A 16,896-nucleotide genomic window follows, 5' to 3' on the forward strand; every position below is an offset into this window, starting at 1 on the left:
GCAAATGCCCGGGAGGGAGCTGGAGCTGCCGGAGCAGCCGGAGCGCCACTGCGGCTCCACAGATACCCTCTGAGGGTGATGGGGGGGCGCTTTGTGGTAGGAGCCATGCAACAGAAATGCTCAGGATGATGATGGAGCCCGTGGGAACGGCAGGCCTCTTCACCTACCCACGGCTTCCAGCCTCAACACAACACCCGAAGCCCACTTCCCTGTGCTTCCTTATCCACGCGGGCTCACCTCTGTGTGCGCTTGGAAAACATTGTTTACTTGGGGGGTGGGAGGTGGATTTGGGGGGAGGAGTGGAGGCCAGTTGACTTCATTTCAAGGGGCCCAGACCCACCTTCTCCTTTCTTTGTCCAACAGAAAGGATGTGCCCACCATTTCTCTTCTGGCCTTTTTTTCTCCCCTCTCCCTAACCCTGACCTGGAGGGGGCATGGCCGGGAAGTGGCCACTCCTGCTGGGACCTGTGTACACGGCCACGTGGGCTTTGGGCACATTCTGGGGTTTTTGCTGGCCCGGGAGACCTAAAGGTCCAGAAAACACATGAGAGCTTCACAGAGGGAAACGGTGGCTTCTGAGAAAGCTGGATAAGATACAGCAGCAACAGCCAAGGCGGAGGGTCCCGGCGAAGGGGATGGGATGGTGGAAACTGAAGGAAGCCCCCCTCCGCCCCCCACACTGTCCCTCTCCTCCTCCCCTGCTCTCCTCCCCTCTGCCTGAATTCACATTTGTGCTGCGTGTGGACCTGGGGGGAGGGTAGTCCTTGGTACCCACAGACTCAGGGGAGGCCCCTCAGGACAGGCCCACAGGCGAGGACCCTGCCGTCCTCTGGGTTAAGGGTTTTGTAGGCTCTTTCCTCCCCTGAAGGGCATGGGCAGGGGCACTTGGCTGGGAATTCTGTAGGACAACATTCACCACCCCGTTGTTTAGTGTCTTTACAGAGAACAGAAGTTAGTGTTCCATCTGTACCACAGGAAAGTGAGTAGCCAGCGAGCTCAAAGACACCTCCTTCTACCTCCCTGTTGAGGAAAACTTGGCAAGTATAGCAAAGCCCAAATAAGAAATCAAACCTCTTTTGCCATTGCAACACTTAGGAATAACTATAGTTAGCATTTTGATGTAAATTATTTCCCTCTGAAACAAAACATTTTTAGCAAAAACAGATTATCAGACAGTAACATAACTTCTTCTTGCACTTCACAATCTCTATAAACATTTCCCAGCACCAGTAGATAGTTTCCTACAGTGCCTTTTTTATGTTTGCAATGAATTTCATCGTATGGTTATGGCACAATTTATTTAATAACAGCAAATATTTATAAAATGCTTCCTATGGGCTATGCTTTACACACACCATCTAACATATTCCTCACCGCAGATCTATAAGGTAAGTACTACTCCTACCCACCTTTCATAAATAAGACAGGTTTGGAGGCAGCATTTTGCCCAAGGCCGCAGGGAGTGAGCAGAGGAGCTGGAGTTTGAACCCCACTCCAGGCTTGCTTGGTCCTGCATCTGCCAGCCCCCGTGCTGCTCTGCCCCTGGAGCTAAAGCGACCATTGCTGGCACTTAGATGATTTCCAGCTTTTAAATATTACTAACAGAGCTGTGAAGAATGTCTTTAGAGCTATATGTTTTGCGCATGCCATCGTTATTTTCCAGGATAAATTTCTAGGCAGCGAGGTTAAAGCGAACACACGTTTTTATGGGGTTAGGAGACTTGGCTGGGGGCGGGAGCAGGCAGCAGCCAGGTGGAGCTGACCCAGAAGCGTGGGGGACTCCTGTTCCGCACCCTCCTCCCACCCCTCCCACCTTCTCTTCCTGCTCAGCCCAGAGAGGTTACATGGCCTTGGCTTCCCAGCAGCAAACTTGAGAGTGAGCGTTCCCAGCACTGAGAATTCTCATTTTTACCATCCACTGCCACATTGCGAGGTGGAGAAAATGGCATTCTTTTTATTTACAAACGAATTGCTAATTCGGCCAAATTAATTTTAAATTTAATAGGCCATCTGTGTTTCTTCCTGTTGATCTCCTGTCCGTGTCCTTTGAGAGGAGCATGGTTTTCACGTCCAGGAATTCCTGGCATCTGTGCGTGCGTGCTCCCATCCCTTCCAGCAATGAGTGGAGGCTGGCTGGCTGGCCAGGCAGCATTGCTTGAGTCTCCCCTGACGGGTCTCTCAGAGGAAACAGATGGTAGCTTTCCCCTCCGCCTCACTGACCTGGTGGGACTTCCGTGAACTGAAGCCCCGTTTTTATTGACTCTGGAATACAGCCGTGCTGGGTGGCTCTGAGCTGCAGCTCTGGCTCAGACATTATACTTAGAAATGGTGGGCGCCGAGCTGTCCACATGATCCCGCGTTCCTAGGAATAATGATACCAGCTAGCACGTATCAAGCATCTGCCGAACGCACAGTGTTTGTCCTCACCACAGTCACGCAGGGCCCCGCCAGGGCTCAGGGGACAAAGGGCAGCAGAGTTGAAGGGAGGGTCACTCTTGCTTTCCTGTAAGGGCAGCAGGGAATGCAGTGTGTTCGGTACCCTCAGGGGACCCCACAGGGAGACGGTCCCTGGCCAGGAGGGCAAGTCTTCCAGAATGTACCATCAGCAAAAGCTGTGACAAAGGACAGCTCGTAGTTACCCAGTTCTCTGAGGTGTGAGGAGGAGGAAATCAACAAGGAGAAAACCTTGTAGCATGCGGCCCAACAGTGCCATATGGAGAGTCCCCGAGTATCTGGTCCAGGTCTGCAGGCTGGGAGCTATGAGACGGCCAGTTTGGTTATCCGTGTTAATACCACCCCAACAGAACCCACAGGCTGGGGGAGCCTGGGGACATTCGGTTTACATCCCAACTGCTTGTCGCATGAGGACATGAATCATCGTTATGGCCATTTCAGCACCGAGGAATCATTTCCCGTTTAGGTGGAGTCAGAACATTTTAGGTTCATATTCTACTACGAGCTTTCACATACATTAACTCAGGGCTCCGCCAATGTGGTTCTGGAACCAGCAGCAGCAGCACCCCACCTGGGGGTGGGATGGAAATGCAAGCTCTCGGCCTCTAGTCCAGGCCTCCTAAGTAAAATAGACCCACAGCAGGGCCCTGCAGCCTGCATTTTAATAAACCTCATGTGGTTCTGAGGAAGGTCACATTCAAGAACCACTCATTAGTTCATTGAATCTTGGTGACAGGCTCTTCTTCCCAAGTTACAGAAGAGGAAACCGAGGCTCAAAGAAATGGCGCAGCAACCACATTTTGAGTGAAGACAAACCCCCTACTCTGTCCTGTGCTCAGATCTGGGGTGGTGTCCTTTCCCAGGCAGAAATTTGAACCCCAGTATTTTAGGTCATACATCTGGGCTGAAAGGGCTGGGGAGAAAATCTCTTTCAAATTTCTCATTTTACAGGTGACGAAGGAAGCCCAGAGAGGTTAGACCAGATACTTAATGGCAGAGCCAGTAAGTGGAACAGTTTCTTGACGCCTGGGGCAAGGAACTTTCCACTAGGGCATGAAGAAACCCTAATTTAATTTGGTCGGAGGCCATGTTTCTGCTTAACTGATCCGATTAAGTGTCTGAATTGGGACAGGCCACCTGCACCTCCTGTGTTCCTCGCTCCCTCCCCTGCTCGGGCCTTGGGCGGAGTCTGGGCAGCACTGTGGTGGCTCCAGCTGGAGGGCAGAGGACAGAGACCCCCAGATGGATTTCCAATGTTGCCCAAGGGGTCAGGCCCTGAGACCTGCCAGCCTGGGGAGCACGTGGGCTCCTCCCTGACCTGCAAGGTCTCCTGGCATCATGGATTCCCACTGTGTAGCCTGCAGAGGGTCTGAACCCCATTCCCTTCTTCGTGGACTTTGGGGGCATAACTTCGCTCTCTGCATTATAAACATTTAGTGACAAATTGAGCCCAGGCTTTGCGTCTGGATCAGACTTGGCAGCCATGTGATTCCAGTCTCCCCGTCATCGCTCAGTGCTTCCGCCTCCTTCACTGGAAATGCGGTGAGAGCAGCTTATGTCCCATGCACATGGCAGAAACCTGGGGGGACCTGGGAGCAGGGCTAAGAAGTGCCAGTGGCCACCTTCCTTTCCTTTTGAAATTTTGATTGAAGTAGAGCAAGTACAGAAGAGTATTTGCAGTATTTGCATTAAATGCACAACTCTGAATTTTCACAAATTGTATGCACCTGAGTAACCAGCATTTAGATTTAGACACAGACCCTCACCATCACCCCAGAAGCCCTGTATGGCACCTTCCAGATGCTTACCGGCCCCCCTCCCTGAAGGATAATCATTATCTTGACTTCAACACCATAATTGGGCTTGTTTTAAAATGTTATCAAAATGGATTAATATAAAATTCTTCTGTCTGGCTTTCTTTCTTTCTTTTTTTTTTTTTTTTACTGGACATTATGTTTACAAGGCCCATAGGCTTTCCTCTTTATAGTTTAGTGCTTAATTATATTCATTTTAGCAGCCTGTGGCATCTTGTCTGGCCCACTTCTGCCTCATGTCTTGAGCTCCCCCAGTGTTTATCTTTACCCTGGAAGGCTAGAGAGCTGATGGGCTCTGTGACAGGGATGTACCTCTGTCTTTAATAAAGCCACCACGGCCAGAGTGCTTGGGGACCGGCCACTTGCTGAGCTGGTGTCTTCAGCCATGAGACAGATCTGCTGCACGGGGACCTGTGGGGCCCAGAGGGACGTGGCCTCTGCTCTCCTGTCTGGGCTGCTGCCAGTCCCCAGAGGGCTGCTTCAAAGCTCTGCCTCTCTGCTCAGAGACTGAGTCACTCCTCTCCCAGAGCCGGGGGATAAATAATAGATAAAAATCCCTGCATTTGAATAGGACAGTTCTGGGACCTCAGAATATTTTACTGAGGTATTAAAAGAAAGTTCTCTTCTCCACACCCCAATGGAGGTGGAGAGGGGCCAGAGCACACCTGTGCGCAGAGCTCTGGTGTCTGCAGGAGCAGGATGAGAACGAGACCCGGGAACTCTGGGACCATCTTTGTTCTTGTTGTCCGGGGAAATACCCCTTAGTACCCCAGGGCACCTTGAGTCTGCCTAAACAAAACAGGGCTGTACGGGACCTGTCATGTCTCTCTTTGCTTTATATCCTGCCACCCAGTCCCAGCCCTGCTCCCACCTCCTCACAGATAAAGAAAAAGCTTTCAAAAGCCAGTGGCTCAGGTGTATTGCCTTAGGGATCACTCAGTGTCAATTCCTCAGTGGGTGAGGCTTGAGAGCAGTGGAGTTATGGCATTGGTTTTTCAGGATCGTAGATGCCAGAATTGTAGAGTTTGAATGTCTTTCCTTAACCCAGCCCTTATTTGTTGTAAATGTCCCTTCCATTTCATCCTGCACATGTTATTTTTTAACTTGTTCAGTGAAGAGCAGCCAAATCCTCTGACCCCCACCCTCCCTTGAGACAGCCTGCTTTGCTGAGCAACATGGTTGTTAGGAAAAGTCCACCACTGAGCCAAAATTTTCTCTAGTAATTTCTACCCATTAGTTCTAGCTTTATCCTCTAGAGCAGGGGTGGGGAGCCTTCTTTCTTCCCAGGGCCATTTGGATATTTATAACATCATTCGTTGACCATACAAAATTATCAACTTAAACACTAGCCTGCTATATTTGGTCAAACATTTAATTAACTCACCCCTGATGCCTTGGCAGGGCCAGACCAAATGATTTCACGGGCTTTATACGGCCCGCAGGCCGATGTTCCCCACCCTGGCTCTAGAGTCACCAGCTCTATTCCAGTCCATGTAACAGAGCCTTAACTGTTTAAAAAAGAATTCCTTTTTTTTTTTGGCAGGAATTGAATCCTCTCTTCTTAAAGTTAAACATTCTTAGTTTTTAGTTTTTGAAATATTTATTATATGAGAGCACTTTTAAGTGCTTTCTGGGTTGTCAATGTTCTTGAAATGCAATGCCCATGTCAAATGCATTATTCAACCATAAAAATTAGGGGACTGTAATTATGATATAGTTCAACAGATTGGTGGATTTCAATGAAAACCCCAAAACAGTCCTAAATATATGTATAGAACTTTAGTGTGTAAGATTTCTACCTGGTATAATTTATCACAATAAATTCCATATGGATTAAAGATTTCAATGCAAGGTAAATGTCCTAGTAGGGAATAATGGTATGATTATATAATCTTAGGGTGTTGAATGACTTTCTAAGGCTAATTCCAAAGGCAGAAACCATAAAGAAAATGACTAATGAATGTGATGACATAAATGCATTGTGTGTGAGAAAATATCATCAGCAAATAAAGAGGAAAATAATAAACTGAAAAACATTTTCATAACATTCATATCAAACCAAGGATAAACATACTATAAAAAGATATCTTCAAATTAATATTTAAATAAAAGATGAATCATCTTAATGAAAAAAGCAAAAGAAATAAACAGGCACTTTAAAAAGAGATTCGATATAGTAAATTCATAAAAAATGTTCAACTCTATGAGTAAAGGAAGATATTCTCATTAAACCAAAGGATTGTTATTCATCCCTGAAACTTTTTTATAGACGGAGAAAAACATTCCACTAACTATCTCCAGTGTCAGCAGGCTACGGGGACAGTACTGTGTCCTCAGATTCTGCTGCTCTGAGGGTGAACTGATACAGTCCTCCAGCGGACCTTTGTACAGTGCTGAGAAAATGAGTCACAAAACTTAAAAAACATGGGCCTATCATTTGATGTGGCAATTCTATTTCTGGGTAATCATCTCATGTAAATAATCAGTATTGTGCCTAATCATTTTTTTCTTTCTTTTTAAAAAATGCACCTTTAGTGTTTAAAGTATTACAGATGTTCCCTTTTTTCACCATTTGCCGGGGTCCAGCCCCAGCAGGTCCAGGGGTCCCCAAAGGTGTGGACGGAGTCGGCGAAGAAGGAATGACACGGAGACAGTGTTCAGTTGATCAGCAGCCTAGCCAGGATCTCCAGCCAGGATCTCCAGTCAAGTTCTGGTCTGGATCTCCAGAGAGGTTCTGCTTAGGATCTCCAGAGAGGTTCTGTCCAGGTTCTCCAGTTAGGTTCAGTCACCAGGTTCTAGTCAGGCTCTCCTGCCAATCTCCGCAGTCAGGTTCAGTCCAGGATCCCCTGCCATGCTCTCTCGCCAGGCTCCGCCTCCAGGCTCCGAAGCCAGTCCCTGTCCAGGATCCTCCGGCATGCTCTCTCCAGCGAAGTTCTTCTGTCTCTAGAGAACGTTCTGTGTAGGTTCTGTGCCTAAGCTCTGTCTCTCTTGGTCCTGTCTTCCAAGCCCTGTGACTTGCTGTCTTGTTACATCTGTATTTATACCAGTTCATTCAATCCTATCAATCTCTATTACAAAGGTTAGGGCGTTTCTTATCTCCATTCCAGGGAGTAAAGATTATGTAGCTTAAGCATGATTGTTCGTAGTTAAAGTGATTAATTACCCGCCTGGCACTTAGGTGAGGGGTTTTATTCCCTCCCTAACTTCAGGGGAAAATCCCTACCTGGGGAAACAACCTTTCTCAGAGAGGAGACCTTGGTTAAAACACATAGTGCCAAGAAGGTGAGCAAACATTTTAAGAACAGTATGCCATATATGCCAGGTCCCTTGAAACAGCAAGGATGGACCGGCTCCCAGCAACCATTGACCACTTCCACCCGGCACCAAACCACCCCCCACCAAGACTTTCACTTCACTATTGTCTGTGTCATGGGTTATGCATATATGCATGTAAGTTCTTTAGTTAATCTTTCCCCACCAACCCACCCCCACCTTCCCTCTGAGATTTATCAGTGTGTTCCATGCTTCTGTGTCTCTGGGTCTATTTTGTTCATCAGTTTATTTTGTTCATAAGATTCCACATATGAGTGTGATCATGTGATACTTGTCTTTCTCTGACTGGCTCATTTCACTTAACATAATATTTTCCAGATATTAAAGGGTAATGCTGTCTCAAAGGGTAAGAGATCCCATTTTACATAAAATGTTTACATTTATATATTGATTTATGTATATAAATGAATGTGTTATGTATTTATGTATATATATATGCATTCTTTAAAGCATTATTCATAATGGTACCTTCTAAACTTTTAAAATAATATACTCAACCTATAAAAAATGAATTAAGTAAAATTGAGCACACACCCCAATATATCTATACATCTTTTTAAAATTATTTACTTGTAGTATCATAATAATATATTCTACACATTATTAAACATATGGAATAGATACATTGAAGGGACAGTTAAGTTGAAACAAAAAGAAGTACTAATATGTATTTCTTCCTGCAAATGAAATGAATTATCTTGTGTAACCTCTGTGATGGGAACTCCTGGCTCTGCAGGACACTGCTTTTATGACATGAAAAGTTGGAAACATCTTAAATGTCTACCAATGGCTGTTACATAAGTTTTGTTTCATAGAGTGGTCAATATAATAGAATAATATAGACTTTAAAAAGCACAGTGTAGAATAAGCAAATTATAAAGCAGTTTATGTAGTGTTTCCACTTCCCTGTAATGATAAAGTAGCTTATAGTAGACAGACCTTCCCATAGATTATTATAAATTCTGTACAAAGAATTAAACACAGCAATTTGATGACACTTGAGAGTGACCAAAGCAGGCACGCCTAGAGGGAAGTTGATCCTTGAAAGCAAGGAACTGAACTTGGGTGAGATTCCTATTCATGTTTTTGCCCTGGGGGCACTTCCAAGCACTCCACCTGGGTCCGCAGGAACTCAACAGAAAGCTGGGAGCTACTGGCTGGCAGAGTCAGGAGACAGAGTTTAGTGTAGCCAGAGCTACTAGAAAGCGAGGGTGGGAATCTCAGAAAGGAGGGAGCTAGAGAAGGTGTGGCCCCAAATCTATAGAGAAACTTTGATTGAATCCTCAGAGGACATGAATTGGACATGTATGGGGCGACTCCAAGGAGCCCAGCAAAAAGCAGAGTTGAAAGGTTGAAGAACTGAGCAGACTTTAGGTGCTGCCCACGACAGAAGAAACAGGATTTGGAGTGTGAGTCCAGTCAAAAAAATACCCTTGGGTAAGGATTAACAACAACAACAACAAAAATAAAATAAAAAAGAGGAATGAGAAACTGTTTCTGAGATTTGAATTCTTCTCTCTCCACAAAAGGAGATGTAAACTTATCACAGAGAAAGCGAAACTTTCTGAAAGTAGGAAATTAAGCTCCGGTAAAGACCAGAATGGCAAGTGATGGATTTACGGACTGCTGGAGGGAGTCAAGGACAGCCTGGCTGGGGTGGTGTGGGGGTGGGGCTCTGGGGAGCCAGGAGAACAAACAAGGTAATAGTCTTTCTGCCAATTCTCTCTTCTATCTATCTATCTATCTATCTATCTATCTATCTATCTATCTACCTACCTATCTATCTATCATCTCTATCTCCTCTATCTCTATCTCTATCTCTATCTCTATCTCTATCTCTATCTCTATCTCTCATCTCTGTGGGGCCCCAGGCTAGTATTGTGCCTGGATAGGGATGCCCTATCCAGGCCTGCACCCAGCGGTGGCAGGGATGACTTGCCCAGGTGCCTGACCTTCCCAAGCTCCTGTTCTGTGCTGGGAGATTGTCTCTTGATTTCAGGAAGCAGAGGCTCCTGGAGTCAGATGGTATGGTATGAGACTCAGGGGTCTATGCCATCTCCCAGCTTAGAAAATTAGGGTGAGAACTCAGTCCCAGGGTTCCCAAAAGCTTTTCCGTGATGCTTAGAAAATAACTGTGTGCTACATGAGGAAACTCAGAGACAAGGTTTTCTAGAGACCAGGTAGTAAGAAGTAGAAAGCCAGTCTAGACTCTGAATCTTTCACATTCATCCAGGTGTGTTTTCATCCTTACTGAAATTTCAGGTAGATAACAAATGCAGATACTTTCTCCCTGCCCATTCTCATCCCTCCCTAGGATCAAACTGCCCACAAATAATGTCCAGAGGACTAACTGCCCCTTTCCAATAGCCCTCCACCAAGTCATGACAAGAAACAACAGCACCGCCCTGACTGGTTTGGCTCAGTGGATAGAGCGTCTGCCTGCAGACTGAAAGGTCCCAGGTTTGATTCCGGTCAAGGGCATGTACCTTGGTTGCGGGCACATCCCCAGTGGGGAGTGTGCAGGAGACAGCTGATTGATGTTTCTTTCTCATCAATGTTTCTAACTCTCTGTCCCTCTCCCTTCCTCTCTGTAAAGAATCAATAAAATATATTTTAAAAAGAAAAGAAAAGAAACAACAGCACCGAGAACAGAAGGGCATACTTTCTCCTGTTGACGTGATTCTGCCTCTGATTGACTACCTGGATCCCGTTAATGATCCAGGTCCCATTCAAAGTTTCCCCTCAAGGGATGCCCCTCACTGCTCAACCAGCCAGAGCCCCACTCCAACCCCTGACTGAGGGAAAAAAGGACTTGACTTAAGGAAGCCTGTCTGGCTGGGCTCAGCCAAATGGGCTCCCTCTCTTCAGAGTGTGAACTTAAGAGAAGCATATCAGCAGGAGCATAAACTATGAGTTTTGCCAAAACTCTTCCCAAGGTCCCTAAGTCTCTGTAGGATCCAACCCGCTGCCTCTGCTTTCTCTCTCCACCGTCCACTCCTGACCCCTCCGTCCAGCTGGCTCTTCCTCAGACACACCAGGCACACTCCCCTCCCCAGGGCCTTTTCAGCAGGAAGTTCGCTGTCCATGAGGAAGCACCAGCAATAAGACCTATGTGGACACTGCTTACCACTCCCACACACAGTCAGACAGACAGGCCTGGGGTGAAAGGTCACTTTGCCAGTTGCAATTGGTGTGACTTTGTGTGGTAGGCAATGAGACAGACAGGAGCAGAGCAAGGACGCTAGGCCAGGTACTGAAGGTTTCCGGGACAGAGTCCTGGGTGTCTAGCCACCGTCAACACTGGGAAACAAGGACCTCGCTCCAGGGTAACCTTTCCTCCCCTAGCTTATTGCTAATCATGTGGTTTAGACCCCTTCTCCCCTCCTCCCTGACCTTTGCTATCGCGGATCACGAGTTTCAGAAACTCCCCTGACCTTTCCTCCCCAGGCATGTTGCTAGTCATGCGGGTTAGACCCCCTTAGAGGGGTTACAAACAAGGGAACCAGAGAGTAGCCCTTAAGTATTAAGTACCCAGGACAACAAGGTTCTGAGCTGCATCAAATACATCTAGGCCTCAGTTGTGTTTCAGCTCCAGGATCAGAAAAAAACACGAAACCAGACAAGCAACCTCGCAGCTGACCTCAGGACCAACAATGACGCCCTGCCAGGCACTGACCAATCAGCAGAGACCACAACCCTGAAAGGACACACCTGGAAAGCTGATGAATATTCTCTTGGGATCCTCCCCTGGGACTTCTCCTAAAAGCTCCACCCTGAAAAGTCCATAGGACTGAGGGCCCAGTGCACTCTCTCTCCAGGGAGCACGCCAGCGCCTTCCCTGTCCCCTGTCCCCTACCTCTTCCTCCAGGCACATTACCTTTACCCTTCTTCCTCCTAAGCTCCAAGGGCCCGTCTTTTGCCTCTGTAACTTCTTTTCTAAGCCCATTTTTTCCCCCCCTATGGCTCATTTCTTCTACTTCTGTGACTTCCTAAATAAAGTTTCTCAAATAAAGTTTGAGTCTTGGCTCTGAATTCTTTCCTAGCCAGAGCTCAAGTAACAAGGTTGCTGAACCCAGGTCCTCTCTGACCCCACGCTAGTCTAACACCTGGTGCCGTTCTTGCTACCGCCGACATTTGGACAAGCTAATTAACTCCCCCAAATCTCAGCTTTTCCATCTGTACAAAGGATACAGTCAATAGGGCAGAATGCTTGTGATGGTCAAATCCAATAACAGACATAAAGATTAACCCCAGATTCTTCCACAAGGTAGATTCCGGAAACACCAGGCCACAGGCATTTCTCTTTTATTAATTGGTGTTGCCTTTGTCTATGTTTTTAAATAGCTTTTAAAATTGTAAAACAGCACATATAAATCATTGAAACAGGAAAAATAAATCACCCCTAGTCCCATCACCCGGAGGCAGCACTGTTAGCACCCTGGTGCACTTCCTTCTGTGCTATTTTTAAGACTGAACTGCTCGCATTCCCTGTATGTGGATCCCTGTTTAAGTTCAGCTGTTGTGCTTCCCGTACCTCAGAAATCATGTAAGTGTGAGTGTGAGGAACTCTGCAAACATCTTCTAGGGAGGGTGAACATGTGTGTCGATGGTTTTCCATTGTTTCCAGCTCTCTGAGTTGGGAAAAGCAAATGATCCCTACAAAGAGTAGCGTTTTACCTTTAAAAGAAAATAAAGAGGTGTCTCTGTGCAGAGATGGGCGATTGAGTCCCTCAGCCTCCCTTCCCATGCTGCCCTGCTGGCTGCCTTCCCTGATTTCTTATCGCTGGAAAGTTCCCGGGCTGAAATTACCAACCCTGTTGCTTAGCAGTTCATCTGCTCCTGCCTGTTCCCCTCCTGTCCCCGGGAGCTCAGGGCCATGTGTTCCCTTGGCCCATATGCTGACAAGCATCTTCCCGCCCCACCTGCCACCAGCCCAGGCACCAGCCAGGGCCACCTGCTCAGTGTCTCCCTGACTTCCAGAGGCGGGAATTAGGAGCGGGAGGAGAGTGTAGTGAAATAAGGTAAAAAATGATTCCTCCAACAAAATGATTCCTCCTCAGGGCCTCCCATGCACCTCTTTCCCCAGTCCTTCCCGTGGTCCTTATCTCTGCTTCTAATTGATCTCTGCTTGGAGGATGCTTTGGGGAGAAAAACAGGCAAAACTGGAGCTAAGAAAGAAAGTTGGTTGCCACAGGGAGAATCTAAACTACCAATTTCCACGTAGCTCATTAGCCTCCACTGAGCAGGAGGGTGATGCTGAAGGCTGGGTGGGGTGAGATACGAGGTGGCAGAACCCCAGCGCCACTGTGCAAATCCTTATCCTGGTTAGCCACATTATAGTCTTTTCTTATTTTAAGGACTTATTACATGTGTGAACCATGCTGTCCTTCTTTATCTAAATAGGGGTACCTTCTAATGGGCAATTGTGTGATGGGTGGTAGGAAGCCATCTTTCCGCAGCCAGGGTATGAAAACACCTCCTTTGACCCAAGCCACGATGCCTCTACTGGAATTGGAAAGGCTGTCACTGGAGGCGTTGACTTAGTTTTCCAAAGGTGCACAGGGGCCTTCTGGGTAGGGAGGACAGACCCTCAATCTTTGCTCCTGTAATTCAGAGTCAGGGAGTCCTATTAAGGATAGAATAGAGCAGCGGTTCTCAACCTGTGGGTCGTGACCTTTGGGGGTCAAATGACCCTTTCACAGGGGTCGCCTAAGACCATCAGAAAACACATATATAATTACATATTGTTTTTGTGATTAATCACTATGCTTTAATTATGTTCAATTTGTAACAATGAAAATACATCCTGCCTATCAGATATTTACATTACGATTCATAACAGTAGCAAAATTACACTTATAAAGTTGCAACGAAAATAATTTTATGGTTGGGGGTCACCACAACATGAGGAACTGTATTAAAGGGTTGCAGCATTAGGAAGGTTGAGAACCACTGGAATAGAGAGCTTCCTATGAAGGCTTGGTGGAAGGGAAAAGCAATAAGGGTCCAGAATGAACTTGAGCCTGGGTGGTGGAGGAGGGCAGGCGTGTGCATAGCATGGGCTGCTGTCAGAAGCCCCACCAGACCCAGCATTCTAGCATAGCACTTGTGCCCCCAGGGAGCAGGCTGACCAGGGACTTTAGGTGGAGGACCCTGGGCTCCTCCTCCCTTGAGGGCCACAAGCTTGAGAACCTGGGCCCAAGAGGCATCATGACTAAGGACCAGTGGGCAGCTGCCAGACTGTGGAGGCCCAAAGCTCATGCGCACCCTCCTGTGGCAGGGAGCCATGGAGCCATGGTGAGCTGCTCACACATTAGCCATCTCCCCACCTGGGTGTGGATGTCAAATGGACTCTGCTTTGAGACAAAGGTCCTGGGGAGGGAGAAACTGGAGAGAGCATCTCGGATTTCCTACTTATTTGGCATTTGGGGTTTATCTTAAATTCATATTTGTCATACTTATTACACAAGAAATTAATGTTCACTATGAGAAATACAAACCAAAAGGAGAAAATGAAAATTGTCTAGGGATCGAATGGTGCTAACATTCTGGTATGTTTCCTTCCAGTTTGTTTTCTATACAACAGGACAGTGCACACTATTTTCTAACCTGTCTTTTACACTGAAAATGTTGTTGACAACATTTTTTTATTGCTTATAAATTTCCCGTATCTTTTAAAATGGCTGCACCACACTCCATTACATTGTTGTATCCTGGCCCCGTTAACAAAGCCCCTATTGTTAGAGCCTGAGATTGTAACAAACCCTTTTTGAGCCCTGATTAGTGTGTGATTCTGGGGCAGACTCCACAGTCGAGGCCTGTAGTCATACACAGAAGGATGAGACGTGGTCCCTGTTTAGTTAGTTACAGTCTCACTGAAGACTTCCAGTCAGTGTGGCAGACAGAGTGGATATGGAAAGGTGTTCCTTCCATTCATACATACATAAATCTGCATACACGATAATAAATAAATCTAAATATGCACAGAGCTATAAAGAAAGAGAGAGAGCCTCCCAGTGTCCACAATGAGGCAGGAACTCAAAGCCAGAGTCTTGGCGGGAGCCGAGACCATGCTAGTCCAAGGGAGATTAAGATGCAGACATAGGCCTTAGGGGTTCAGAATGTTTTCTGTTTAATATTGGGGTGACATTGGTTAACAAGTTTCAAGTGTATGATTTCATACTACATCACCTGTATATTGCATGTGTGCTCACCACCCAAAGTCTAGTCTCCCTCTGTCACCATAAATTTGACCCCCTTTACCCGCTTCAGCCTCCCCCCAACCTCCTTCCCCTCTGGTAAGCACCCTTCTGTTATTCGGGTCTATGAGTTTGTTTGTTTATTGCTTTTTGTTTAATATCTCACACATGAGTGAAATTGTACGGTTCTTGTCCTTTTTCTTCTGACTTATGTTGCTTAGTATGACACTCTTGAGATCCATCCATGTTGTTGGAAACCGCAGTATTTCATCTTTTTTTAATGGCTGAGTAGTATTCCATTGCATATATGTACCACTTCTTCTTTATCCAATCATCCATCCAAGGACACTTGGCTTATTTTCATGGCTTGGTTGCCTTGTATCATGCTGCAATAAATGTGAGCATGTATATCCTTACGAATAAATGCTTTCAAAATTTTCAGGTAGATGCCCAGAAGTGGGATTACTGGATCAGGTGGTAGCTCTATTCTTAACTTTTTGAGGAATGTTCATACTGTTTTCCTAAGTGGCTATACCATTTTACATTCCCACTAGCAGTGCATGAGGATTGTTTTTTTTCTTCACATCCTTTCCAATAGTTGTTATTTCTTGGCTTATTGATAATAGCCTCAGAATGGAGTTAACATCCACCAAAAACAAAAGTTAAAGCCTCAAATCTAGATAAGTTGAGAAGCATGGATAGAGGCTTCTGGCATAAAGTTAGGAGCTTCTGAGAGAATTAGAAAAACTCAGCAGAGCTGTTTGAGAAAATTTCAAGAAAGTTTGTGGTCCACTTAAGCCTTGGGTAAAAGGGAGTCACATACCAGAAACTGAAAACTTAAGCCTGCACAACTTGCACAAATTTGCACCACATAAGTAATGCCTAGAAACTAATATAAATACTGGCCTAAAGCTGGTAAAACAAATGGCGTGCTAGCAGAAGCAAACATAGAGTCTTATATAGAGAAATGCCACCACCATTTATATACAGAGGACATGAGATTCCCTAAGGAAAAAAAATCCACTGAAGATGGCAAGAAAAATTAGAAACTGCAAAAAGCTACAAGCTATGATGAAGGATACCTAGCAAAAACATCAAGTAGGGTAATTAACATTTCAGAATCTAGAAGAAATGGAACAATCTTAGACTACAGTTTAAATATATTTAAAATAATAAAAATATAAAAGGAGAAATAAAATTATAAGCACAGGACAGAGCAATACAGAAACAGATTTGAAAAGTAGACAAATAGTGCTTCTAGATATATAAACTATATCATTACAATAAAAATGATTAGGTGGGTAAAGTAGTACATTAGACATGGCCAAAGAGAAAATCAATGACCTGGAAGATACTTTGAGACTATTATCCAGAATTTGAAATGGAAAATATGAAAGTTAGCAGAAATGTAATAAAATACATATTATCAAGTACCAGAAGGAGAGAACAGGGAATATGTGAGAGAGATAATATTTGAAAAGATATTGGCTGAGAATTTAAGAAACATTTAAATTCCTAAACTGAAGAATTTCAGGTCTATGAATAATAAATAAAAACAAATGCACATCTAGACACTTTGTAGCTACATCACAGAAAATAAAAAAAATCAAGAGAAAAATCTTAAAAAGCTCCCAGAGATAAAAGTCAGATTATACATAGGTATGATAATTCACCTAAAAGCAGATATATTACCAACAAAAATAGATAACACCAGGAAATATGTCTTTAGCTTGCTATAGGACAATAACTAGCACCCTAAAATTCAAATCCTAAGTAAAGCATCATTCAAAAATGACGGTAAAGGAATTTTTAATACAAACAAAGTCTAAGAGAATTTATTACTCACAGACCCTAGTTGAAAGAACAACTAAAGGATATAACTCTGAGATAGAAACTAAACCAGATGGAAGGAGCAGAAAGCCAGAAGTAATGGTGAGAAAAAGAACAACAAGTAGTGACTGTAACAACAATAAAAACGGTAGATTGAAAAGAAGGCAAAAATAAAACGTTGGGTAGCAATAAGTCGTATGGAAGATGGGGATGGGGTGGAGGCGGGGAAGTAACTTACTGTCCTGAAGGGGGATGAGATATTGATT

This window comes from Myotis daubentonii, chromosome 10, assembly GCF_963259705.1.
Source record: "Myotis daubentonii chromosome 10, mMyoDau2.1, whole genome shotgun sequence".
NCBI classification, from domain to species: domain Eukaryota; kingdom Metazoa; phylum Chordata; class Mammalia; order Chiroptera; family Vespertilionidae; genus Myotis; species Myotis daubentonii.